The sequence below is a fragment of the Aquarana catesbeiana genome, linkage group LG05 (genome assembly GCF_042186555.1).
Source record: "Aquarana catesbeiana isolate 2022-GZ linkage group LG05, ASM4218655v1, whole genome shotgun sequence".
NCBI lineage: Eukaryota > Metazoa > Chordata > Amphibia > Anura > Ranidae > Aquarana > Aquarana catesbeiana.
Window position 1 is genome coordinate 275,800,653 of NC_133328.1, and position 12,361 is coordinate 275,813,013.

Here is a 12,361-nt window from a genome sequence, read left to right on the forward strand (position 1 = left end):
GCTACCTGGAAGGAACATCCCAGTACCGGTCATTATTGATTCGGGAGCATGCAGCGGTTTCATTGACCGAACCTTTGTCGAAAACCATAACATTCCCATCCAACCCAAGGCCCAGGGACTGGCAGTATTCTTAGCGGACGGCTCCACCCTCAGCTCCGGACCAGTTACCCAGGAAACTGTTCTTTTACTGGCCACTATTGGCCCGGAACATCAGGAACTTTTACGCCTGGATGTCATCTCCTCTCCTCTCTTTCAAATCATCTTAGGAATGCCTTGGCTACAGGCTCACAATCCCAGTATTGACTGGTCCAAAGGCAAGATCCAGTTTTTGTCCAATTATTGCAAACAACACTGCTTGTTGGGATCCCCCATGACACCATCTCAGTGCCTTTGCTTAGATTCGGATGCCAAGTCTTGTCAAAATCTTCCCGAACCCTACCGGGATTTCCTGGATGTGTTCAGCAAGAAGGGGGCAGAAACTCTCCCGGTACACAGACCCTACGATTGCCCGATAGAGCTTTTACCCGGAACTGAAGTTCCCTTCAGGAGGATTTTTCCCCTAACTGAGCAGGAGCTGGGCACCTTGAAAGCCTATATCGATGAAAACCTAAAGAAAGGATTCATTCGTCCCTCCACATCCCCAGCAGGTGCGGACTTCTTTTTCGTGGAGAAGAAAGATCACTCCTTACGTCCCTGCATCGATTACCGGGAACTAAATAAGATTACTATAAAGAACAGATATCCGTTACCTCTAGTGCCCAAACTATTTCAAAGATTAGGATCCGCTACCGTCTTCACCAAGCTGGATCTCCGCGGAGCCTACAATTTGATCCGCATAAGAGAGGGGGACGAGTGGAAGATGGCCTTTCGTACTCGATTCGGGCACTACGAGTACCTCGTCATGCCCTTTGGCCTGTGTAACGTGCCAGCCACCTTCCAGCACTTCGTCAACTATGTCTTTCATGACTTCCTGAACCTATACATCATCGTCTATCTGGACGATATCCTGGTTTTCTCTGCTTCCCTGACTGACCATCGCAAACACGTACAAAACGTACTTACCCGACTCAGACAACATGGGCTTTATGCCAAACTCGAAAAATGTGAGTTCAAGCTCCAATCTATTCAGTTCCTAGGCCTGGTCATCTCTCCCGATGGTATCAAGATGGACCCGCAAAAAGTATCTGCTATCTTGGATTGGCCTGCACCTGTAGACAAAAAAGGAGTACAGTGCTTTATTGGCTTCGCCAATTTTTATAGGAAGTTCATTAAAGGATTCTCTTCGATAATAACTCCCATTACTGAACTCATCAGACAGGGAACCCGGTTCTGCTGGACCCCTAAGGTGCAATTGGCCTTTGAAAAACTCAAGGCTCTGTTTACTTCAGCCACTATCCTCAAACATCCCAATCCAGCCTTACCCTTCGTATTAGAAGTGGATGCTTCCGAAGTTGCGGTAGGAGCCGTGCTTTCACAAAGACAAGGCGCTAAAGCGCTCCTGTACCCTGTGGGGTTCTTTTCACGTAAACTTACTTCTTCCGAAAGGAACTACGATGTGGGAGATCGGGAACTTCTAGCCATTAAGGCAGCTTTGGAAGAATGGCGTTATCTTTTGGAGGGTGCTGCTCACCCCATTTTGGTCTACACAGACCATAAAAATTTGGAATATCTGAGAACGGCTAAGAGACTAAAACCCCGGCAAGCCAGATGGGCACTTTTTTTTCCCCGATTCATATTCCACATCACCTACAGACCCGGATCCAAGAATGTCAAATCCGACGCTCTCTCCCGCATGTTCCTTGATTCAGAAAAAACCCTGCCTCCAGACACCATCCTCCCTTCTGGGAATTTCCTGCTGTTGCAAGAAGATCTGATCTCTCAGATCAGACGGTCCTCTATGGGAATGACATCACCTGCTGAAGCTTGTACCAAGGACGGGCTGTTCTGGTACAAAAACAAAATTGTGGTCCCTGAGGAGCTAAAGGTACGGGTGTTAAACTTGTGCCATGACCACAAATTGGCCGGTCACTTTGGCACACGAAAGACAATTGATCTAGTACAACGTACCTTCTGGTGGCCTCACCTTGTTAAGGATTGCAAGGAATATGTTGAGTCCTGTAATACCTGTGCCAGAAGCAAGAATAGCTGGGCAAGGGCATGGGGTCTGTTAAAACCTTTACCGGTCCCAGAGAGGCCGTGGACCATGATTTCAATGGACTTCATTGTTGAACGCCCCCATCAGAAGGTTTCTCTTCCATCTTCGTTGTGGTAGACAGGCTGTCTAAAATGGCCCACTTCCTCCCCATGAAGGGCACCCCCTCGGCTATGGAAACCGCTACCATCTTTATCAAACAAATTATCAAATTGCATGGAGTACCAACCAACATAGTTTCTGACAGAGGCGTCCAATTTACCTCCAGATTTTGGAAAGCCCTCTGTAGCTCCTTAGAGATTGAATTGTCATTTTCTTCGGCCTATCACCCCCAGTCAAATGGACAAACTGAAAGGACGAATCAGACCTTGGAGCAATACCTCCGCTGTTTCTCTGCGTTCTCCCAGGACGACTGGGCTTCCCTGCTTCCCATCGCAGAGTTCTCCTACAATAATTCACTGCACTCAGCTACCAATCAGTCACCATTCTATGCTAATTATGGCTTCCATCCATCCTTCTTGCCTGGGTCTATACCCGAGTGCTCCGTCCCTGCAGTATCTGAAACCGTGGACTTTTTTTCAATAAACAACAAATTACTGCAGAATACCATGGCCAAAGCTCAGGAAGATTACAAGAGGATGTTTGACAGGAAGAGACGCGGAGAGCTCGTCCTGGAACCTGGCAACTCAGTCTGGTTATCCCCTACTAACCTAAAGTTGGCCTGTCCATCCAGAAAACTAGGCCCTAAATACTTGGGTCCTTTTCTGGTTAAAAGAAACATTAACAACGTGGCATATGAACTTGATCTACCCAATGCCCTGAAGATACATCCAGTCTTCCATGTGTCCCTTTTGAAGCCGGTCACCCCCAATTCCTTTGTTGGCCATAGTATCGGCCCACCCAAGCCTATCCTAGTTAACGGCGAAGAGGAGTTCGAGGTGGAGGCAATTTTAGATTGCAGAAGAAGACGCAACCAAGTCCAATACCTCGTAAAGTGAAAGGGCTATGGGCCCGAAGACAACTCTTGGGAACCAGAAAGCAACTTGCACACCAGGGAGCTCCTACAGTCATTTAAAGCTTCTCATGCCTCGAAGATGGCCCAGCTGGGGCATCCGGAGTCTGCCCTTGAGGAGGGGGCACTGTCAGAGAGGTTACCTGGTTGGGCGCCGGTGCGCTTTGGTGCACGTGTTCCTGTGCGTGCTGGGGCGCGTGTTCCTGGGGGCGCCGGTGTGTCTGGTCTGGCCGGCCATGGTGTGCAGGGTGGCGTCTGGGCGCGCGTGAGTACGCACGTTCGCGCTAGCGTGCATTCGCCTATGGGCGTTACTGCAGGCGTGCCTGGTAGTGCTGGCATGCACGCCGGTGTTCGGGGGCGTGCTCGGGCACGTGCGGGAGCACAGGCGCCTGGGCGAATTGGCGCGCGCACGAGCGCGGCGTTTGGCGCCAATCGGCCTATTTAGATCTGCCTCAATCCCTGTTCAGTGCTGCCTGATCAACAGCTCTGTGCCTAAGTTCCGTGATCCTCTCTGTGTTCTGTATCTCTGAAGTTTTGACCTGTTACGAACCTGGCTTGCCTTTTGGACCTCCCTGACTGCTGCCTGAACCCGACCCCAGCTTGTTTGACCCCGCTTCTGCCTGCTCCATTTGTACCTCTGCTGCCAGCCTGCTGCCAACCTCTGCCTGTGTGTGACCAGCCTAATAAGCTCCTGCTCAGCATCAGTTCCAGTGTTCCTGAGTTCTACCTGCTGCTAGAAAGACCACCTTTCTCCAGGATCCATATACCAGGCCCTCATACCACTCCGTACTCGTTGGCTTCCTGTCTGCTCTATCAGGGGCCCCGAGTCGGATACATAAGGCAGCCTACCCTCTGCCCAAGTGGACTCACCTGTCTGGTAAGTGAGGGACCTGACACCTGCAAAGCAAACAACGGTAATCAATAAAACAAAATAACAGAAACAGAACATTAACTCAATAAAACAACAACTATTTTTGCTATTTATTTTTATTTTTTTTTTACTTTTTTTAATTTTTATGGGTTTTTTTTACTTTTTTTTCAACTTTTTTGTAACTTTCCTGTAACTGTAAAAAACTGTAAACTTTCTAGGCTAGGGTCTCTCAAAATGTGATGTTAGTTTCCTGACTAACAGCTTTCGAGACCCCGTGTGAATGTGTGCCCTACACTGTGCCATTTTCTGTCCTATACTAATACTCCACTAGTGTGTGGTGGCGACGGAAAGGGAGGACATGCAGAAAATGCCTCTCATGCAGCCGGCTCACTGCATCTGGATTGGGAAATTGGACCATGGCACCTTCTGGATACATAGGGGCTGTGATGATTCCTTTCTGAAATTTTAGGAAGGCTCCACTTCTTCCTGACGCTTTGTATAGTACAAAAGCATTGAACACGGCCAATTGGAATAAATATACAGACACAATTTCTTGTACCAGCGTCTATCCTTATGTGAAATTAAGTACGGTGCCATCATCTGGTCACTGAAGTACACCCCTCCAATGTTAAGGTTGTAGTCATGGACACAGAGGGGCTTCTCAACAACACCAGTCACCATTGCAATTTGAACTGTCGTATCTGCATGAATGGAAGACAGGACGAAAACATTCCATTTGTCTTTCCACTTCACTGCAAGCAATTTATTATTTCTCAAGCAGGCTCTCTCCCCAGTCAGGTATTTACAAGCCATTAGGGAAAACCCCAGCGATTAGGTTGCACAGTGCCACAGCAGCCAATTTCTAATTCAAAAAGGTGTCTGAAAAGTGGCACGTTTGTAAAATATTGTCCATGTACAAGTCGTATCCCTTTCAGGATAAGGGTGACACCAAGTCCCAAACAATCTAACCAGACCAGTAAAGTGCTTCCAAGTGCGTCTTATGCAGCAAAAAAGAGCATCATACTGAACCTTAGATTGGTTTAAAATAGTTTTTTATTAGTACAAAATAGCATTAAAGGGGTTGTAAAGGTTCGTGTTTTTTTCACCTTAATGCATCCTATGCATTAAGGTGAAAAAGCATCTGGCAGTCACCAGCCCCCCAGTCCCCCGTTTTACTTACCTGAACCCCTTCATTCAGTTGAATCAATAAATCACATAAATAGAAGCTGTCTGACAAAGTGAAGCACGCTAACAGAGCACAAAAAGCTACACATCATGCTACAATCTAAAAAAAAATCAAGAACAGATTAGAAACAAAGTAATGTACATGTATCAGTCTAGGAAGGGTTTAAAAGCCATTTATAAGGCTTTGGAACTCCAGTGAACCACAGTGAGAACCATTATCTACAAATGGAGATAACTTGGAACAGTGGTGAACCTTCCCAGGAGTGGCTTACAAAAATTACTCCAAGAGAATGATGACGACTTATCCAGGAGGTCAAAAAAGAACCCAGAACAACATCTAAAAAACTGCAGGCCTCACTTGGCTCAGGTAAGATCAGTGTTCAGGATTCAACAAGAAGAAAGAGACTGGGCAAAAATGGCATCCATGGGAGAGTTCCAAGGTCAAAGCCACTGCTAACCATAAAGAACACAAAGGATCATCTCACATTTACCAAAAAACCTCTTGATTTTCCCGAAGACTTTTAACCAAATATTCTGTGGACTGATGAGACAAAAATTTAACTTTTTGGAAGGTGTGCATCCCGTTACATCTGGCATAAAACAAATACAGCATTTCATAACAAAAACATCATACCAACAGTCAGACATGGTGGTGGTAGCGTGATAGTCTGGGGCTGCTTTGCAGCTTCAGGACCTGGATGACTTCCCATAATTGATGGAACCATGAATTCTGACCTCTACCAGAAAATCCTAAAGGAGAAAGTCCGGCCATCAGTTTGTGACCTCAAGCTCAAGTGCACTTGGGTTATGCAGCAGGACAATAATCCAAAACAAAACAGCAAGTCCCCCTCCAAATGGTTCAAACAAAGCAAAATGTAGGTTTTGGAGTGGCCTAGTCAAAGCCCAGACTTAAATCCAATTCAGATGCTGTATCATGACCTTACGAAGGCCGTTCATGCTGGAAAACCCTCCAATGTGACTGAATTAAAACAATTCTACAAAGAAGAGTGGGCCAAAATTGCTCCACAGCAATGTGAAAGACTCATTGCCAGTTATCACAAATGCCTGATTGCAGTTGTTGCTGCCAAGGGTGGCACAACCAGTAATTAGGTTTAGGGGGCAATTACTTTTTCACATAAAGCCAGGCAGGTTTGGACAGCTTTTTTGCCTTAATAAATGAAACAACTGCATTTTGTATTTACTCGGGTTATCTTTGTGTAAAAATAAAATTTGTTTGATGATCTGAGTCATTTAAGTGTGAGAAATATGCAACAAATAAAAAAATCTGAAAGGGGGCAAATACTTTTTCACAACATTGTATGTATATGTATATGTATGTATCAATATACATGAATGGAAATATTCACTGGTCAAAAAATTATATATATTTGTATCAACCCCAGGCTTTTTTTTCTGCCAGAACGTGCTGAAACGCTGTTCCGGCACTTCCACCAGAGAACTCCCATGTCCAAATCTGTGAAACCTGCTGCGCTGTCGCCTGTAATTAGGCACTGACAGCCATGGAGGGATCAAACATGGATGCACCTCCACCAGAGTACTCCCCGCTGCTGGGGCACCTCTGCCAGAGCACTCTCTGCCACTGGGACACCTCTACCTCCCCCCCAAGCACCACTAAGCTACCTCCTGTGGGGCACCTTCACCAGAGCACTGGCGGCTGCTCGGGGATCAAACGGCTGCAGCACATGAGAGCGGAATAATCTGCACTCCACTCCGCCTCTCAATACAGACCGACCGAAAGCTTGTTTTGTGTGTGAGCGATGTTTCCGGGCAACCAGGGACTGCTATCCACCCTCTTCTCCACTTCCAGCACTAACAGCGGGCTGAAGGACAGGTGGATCAGGCTACCCCAAAGACCAGCGGGAGGCGCATGCAGTCCGGGACTCCGCTGGGAGGAGCAGAGCACCTCACGCAGAAGGAGAATGGGCCCTGCCCGCTGCTGGTCAGCATGAATCTCCTATGGAAGGTACTGGGTATCTCTCTCTCCCCCCCACCTCTGTGACCTCGCTATGACCTCTCTCCCTCTCACATGCAGGCAGGGGCACCTGAGTGGACAAGTGAGTGTCACTGATCTGCACCCAGCACTGCTTCTGATCACATCCACCCCAAGCACTGCTACTGATCCCCCCCAAGCACTGCTACTGATCCCCCCTCCCAAGCACTGCTACTGATTCCCCCCTCCCAAGCACTGCTATTGATTCCCCCCTCCCAAGCACTGCTACTGATTCCCCCTCCCAAGCACTGCTACTGATCCCCCCTCCCAAGCACTGCTACTGATCCCCCACCCCCTCCCAAGCACTGCTACTGATCCCCCTCCCAAGCACTGCTATTGATCCCCCCCAAGCACTGCTACTGATACTGATCCCCCCCTCCCAAGCACTGCTACTGATTTCCCCCTCCCAAGCACTGCTATTGATTCCCCGCTCCCAAGCACTGCTACTGATTCCCCCTCCCAAGCACTGCTACTGATCCCCCCTCCCAAGCACTGCTACTGATCCCCCCTCCCAAGCACTGCTACTGATCCCCCCAAGCACTGCTACTGATACCCCCCTCCCAAGCACTGCTACTGATTCCCCCCCTCCCAAGCACTACTGCTGATTCTGCCCCCTCCCAAACACTGCTACTGATTCCCCCCTCCCAAGCACTGCTACTGATTACCCCTCTCCCAAGCACTGCTACTGATTCCCCCCTCCCAAGCACTGCTACTGATCCCCCTCCTTCCTTGCACTGCTAATGATTTGCTCCCCCCTCCCAAGCACTGCTACTGATTCCCCCCTCCCAAGCACTGCTACTGATTTCCCCCCACCCTCCAAAGCACTGCTACTGATTCCCCCCCTCCCCAGCACTGCTACTAACCCCCCCTCCCAAGCACTGCTACTGATTCCCCCCTCCCAAGCACTGCTACTGATTCCCCCCTCCCCCCCAAGCACTGCTACCGATCCCCCCTCCCAAACACTGCTACTAATCCCCCACCTCCCTCCAGGCACTGCTACTGATCTCTCCCCCCAAGCACTGCTACTGATTCCCCCACCCCCCCAAGCACTGTCACTGATCCCATCTCTCTACTAGCCCTGCCACTCATCCCATCCGCACCAGCACTGTCTTCACTCATCCCACCCCCAGCACTGCCACTGATCCCATCCCCCGAGCACTGACACTGATTCCATCAACCCCCCAGCACTGCCAACGATCACACCTCCCACCCCCCAAGTCCTGCCATTAATACCATTCGACCCCACCCCCACCCCACTGCCACTGATCATCACTGTCTGGTTTCTGGGGCTAGGGACAGTGTGATGTGCAGTAACCTCTAGCAACTAATCAGTGAGTGGTAATGTTATGCTGTAACCTCTAGCAACCAATCACAATTGCTGCCTAATCTGTTACACTAAACTGAGTTTAGCTGCTATTTATTGTAAGTTTACAGAAGGTGGAGAGCAATATTGCATGCAGGTGGGCCCAAAGAAAATTTTTGCCCATGGTCCAATCAATATTAAAGATAGCCCTGGGTGGCTGGTGTGGGTAGGTAGCCTATCCTCCTCCTCACTAGTCTCCTGTTAACTGTTGCTGGACTGGGCTGTCTCTTGCTGGACTGGACTTTCTCTTGCTGGACTGGGTGGATTGCGGGGGTTCTAGGGGTGTGACATAGCAGGGGGCGGTTCTATGGGGAAGGTAGGGGCATGACCTGGGGGGGGTGAGTTTCTACACCTTTTTTCTGAGAAGAAAAGCCTTGATCAACCCCATATATGAACTCTGCAAGAAAGCTAGCATGGGCTGCACAGAAAAAACACAGATAGTTTCAAATAAATAGTGGCCCAATCTGCAGTAACAGCACTTTTCTGGTCTCATTGTAATGTTTGGTGCGCGCAGCACCTCTTCACCCATGCGGGCAGGTTATTTTTCTCTTAGTCCTGAACAATCTTGCCACTGCTCCCTATGTAGCCTAGACAGTCGCGAGGCTCCAAGTGACTATCTTTTCCCTTGAAAATCAGGAAAGTCCATGTATAGCCTGTTACCCTGTCACAGAGCTTATACATTTTACCTCATATCTGGCATGCTTGCTGGGAATAAACTGTTTTAAAGCAAGGCAGCCAGAAAAATTTATGAGAGACTCATCTATGCAGACATCCTATTGGGGCATATACAAGTCTGTAAATTTTTGGTAAAGAGATTTACGAGGGGCTGAATTTTGTGGAGCCGATCATATTCAGGGTCGCACTGAGGATGACAGAGTTCATTGTTGCTGAAATGCATAAATCACATTATATTCTCTACCCCTGGTCATGGCAGCAGAGAACATGGGCATATAATGATTTGGGTCTGTGTACCAATCTGACCGCAACTCATTCTTTTTAGTAATGCCCATGTTGAGGGTTAGGCCCAAAAAAGTTTTAAATGCGGAGATACGTTTCCATGCAAATTGTCTGGAAAGGTTTGCATTTGGGATTGCGGTGATAAACAGCTTGGCATGTAAATTGCTTTGGTGCACAATAGATACGTACAGATTTTCTGTGAAAAACAGCTCTAAAAAACCAACTACAGAATCTGTGGGTTGCCAATTAGGATTTGCAAGCGCATCAGGAAGGACCTGTGTTCTAATTCTTAGTGGCTGCGGGACACTAGTTATGCTAGCCACCGGACCAGCTTAAAAAGCCCTTATGGGACTCACCACATCACCAAGTGTTAATGCAGTGCTGGTGTATCTAAGACCAAGATCTACTAGAGCGCTGATGCTAGCCAGTTCACTAAAAGGTAGAGCAGCACTTGTACTGACACTCTGCTGCACACGGGAATCATCATACGATTGTACCACCTCAGCGACCTGGGCATGGGGTTGGGTACGCTTGACGCTTAGCAGGGATCACTACTCCATCGTCTGAGCTATCTGTCAGGGTGCTGCTGCTCTCTACAGGTTCGTATTCTGAGCCTGATTCTGACAGCGAGGCTTACTCATCGCTCTCATCGGTCATGCTTAGAATCCTGTAGGTCTCTTCACTAGTGTACCCGTTGTTGGAGATTTAGGCCACTAAATTTACAGGTACCTAGTGCAATTCACAGGTAAAAAAAGCACCTGGCTGTCAGGGACTGTCTGAACTGCTACACATTTACCTGCAAGTGCTAGCACAGATCAGGCCTGATCTTGCTAACGCTGTGGTTTTGTGTACTGTGTATCAGCAGTGACGGTGATCTACTGACACTGCACTTGTTGGGGGGAGGGGCTAAAAGCAGGTACTGGCAGGTGTCGGGGCTGATCCTGCTAAAGCTGCATTTTTGGGGACATTGTACTATTGGGGAGGTTAGTATAGTTTTGATCTGATCAAAGATATTGATCCGTTAAGACACTATACTATTATTGAAGGTTTATAGTGTGTGTGTTACTGGCATTCAAAGGGTTAAATGTGATAATGAATATGTGACAGACTATCTGGGATTGACGCTAACTGATTCTAACGCTATTTGGCGTCATCCGTAACACTAATACAGTGATCAGAAAAAAGATCTGTACACTGTACTAATGATACTGTGACAGAGCAGTGAAAGAGTTAACTGGGGGGTGATCAGAGGGTTAAACTTTATTAGGGACTATGTGGCGGGAACCCTGACACTTATGCCGTGTACACATGACCAGACTTTTCGACCGAACTGGTCCGACGGAACAAATCCATCGGACAATTGGATCGTGTGTGGGCTTCATCGGACCTTTCCTGTCAAAAAATCTGTTGGACTTTAGAAATATTAAACAAGTAAAAAAGGCGCAATGCAAAGGTACCTCAGTCAACTGTTCCTAATAGTCCAATGGCAAAATATATATAGAGATATATATATGTGTATACAAGGAGTCTATCAGGGCTGCCACCATAAAGGACCAGAAGCCAGGTCCAATGAGCTAGGAGAAAGAAACAAGGAAGAGGGGGCGCCACTGAGTATGTATCAATAACAATTTAATTATAAAAGCAATGTCCACTCACATAAAAAACAGATGTGGAATACAGGTACATCTCCGGGCTGAAGAGAGGAAGGAGGACTACAGGTTGCAGCAAGTCCATATATGCTTGGCATCACATCCTGTCCGACATGGATGAGTTGTAGCAAGCTCTCTCTTGCAGTAGTCCAGATGGCACACCAAGGGGAGATGAAATCACAGATGAAGCCGTCCGAGAATGGTGTGGGTTCCAGGAATAGGGAACATAGTGGGGAGGACGCCAGAGCCAGTGGACTTTAGAAATCTTTCCGACGGACTCGAGTCTGATCGAAAAATCTGTTCGTCTGTATGGTAGTCCGATGGACAAAAAAGGACGCAAGGGCAGCTATTGGCTACTGGCTATGAACTTCCTTATTCTAGTCCGGTCGTACATCATCACGTTTGAAACGATTGGACTTTGGTGTGATCGTGTGTAGGCAAGTCCGTTTCGTTGGAACTCTGTCGGAACTCCGTCGAAAAGTCCTTCGGGGTTCAGTCCGATGAAAAGTCTGGTCATGTGTACACAGCATAACTGGGATTGATGCTAATGTAGCAGAATCTCTAACCTCTTCCAGTCTAATGAGAACCTTTGAGGCCACAGACCGCTGACATCCTTCAATATGTAGTGGGTTGTGAGGCATAGTGGGTGCAAAGATGGTGAAAGTCATTGGGTGCCAGACACTTCTTGGATACAAAAGAGGTTTTAGTTCTTTTAACGGTCCTTTTTATATTTTGCAAGGTAAACTGGGTTAGGGCCGGGACACCCTTAAGTAGTTGCAATTTGAATAGGCAGACTCCGAGACTTCAGTAGGAAGACAGCCGTACAGGGAAAGGCCCCAGCAAGGTGCCACTTCTGCGCATGCAGGTTTGCTGTCCCCTATGGCAACAGTATTTACAGTTGCTAACGCAAAGTTCAACAGTTCTCTTAGCTTCACTACAATGTCCACTTGTAGCTCTTCAGCCCCTTGAGCTCCTAGTCTCTCACTGGACGCTCTGATTCACTAACACTGAATCCTGTGAGCTCCTCAAGGCTTTTATGGTGGTATCTCCCTCAAGCGTCACCCACGCTTCCCTGCTGGGTCCCTATCTTGGCACTCCAGATACCTCTCAAGCTTCAACCCTGCTGACCGGCTCCATCCCTGGCTTGACACACAAGGCTGC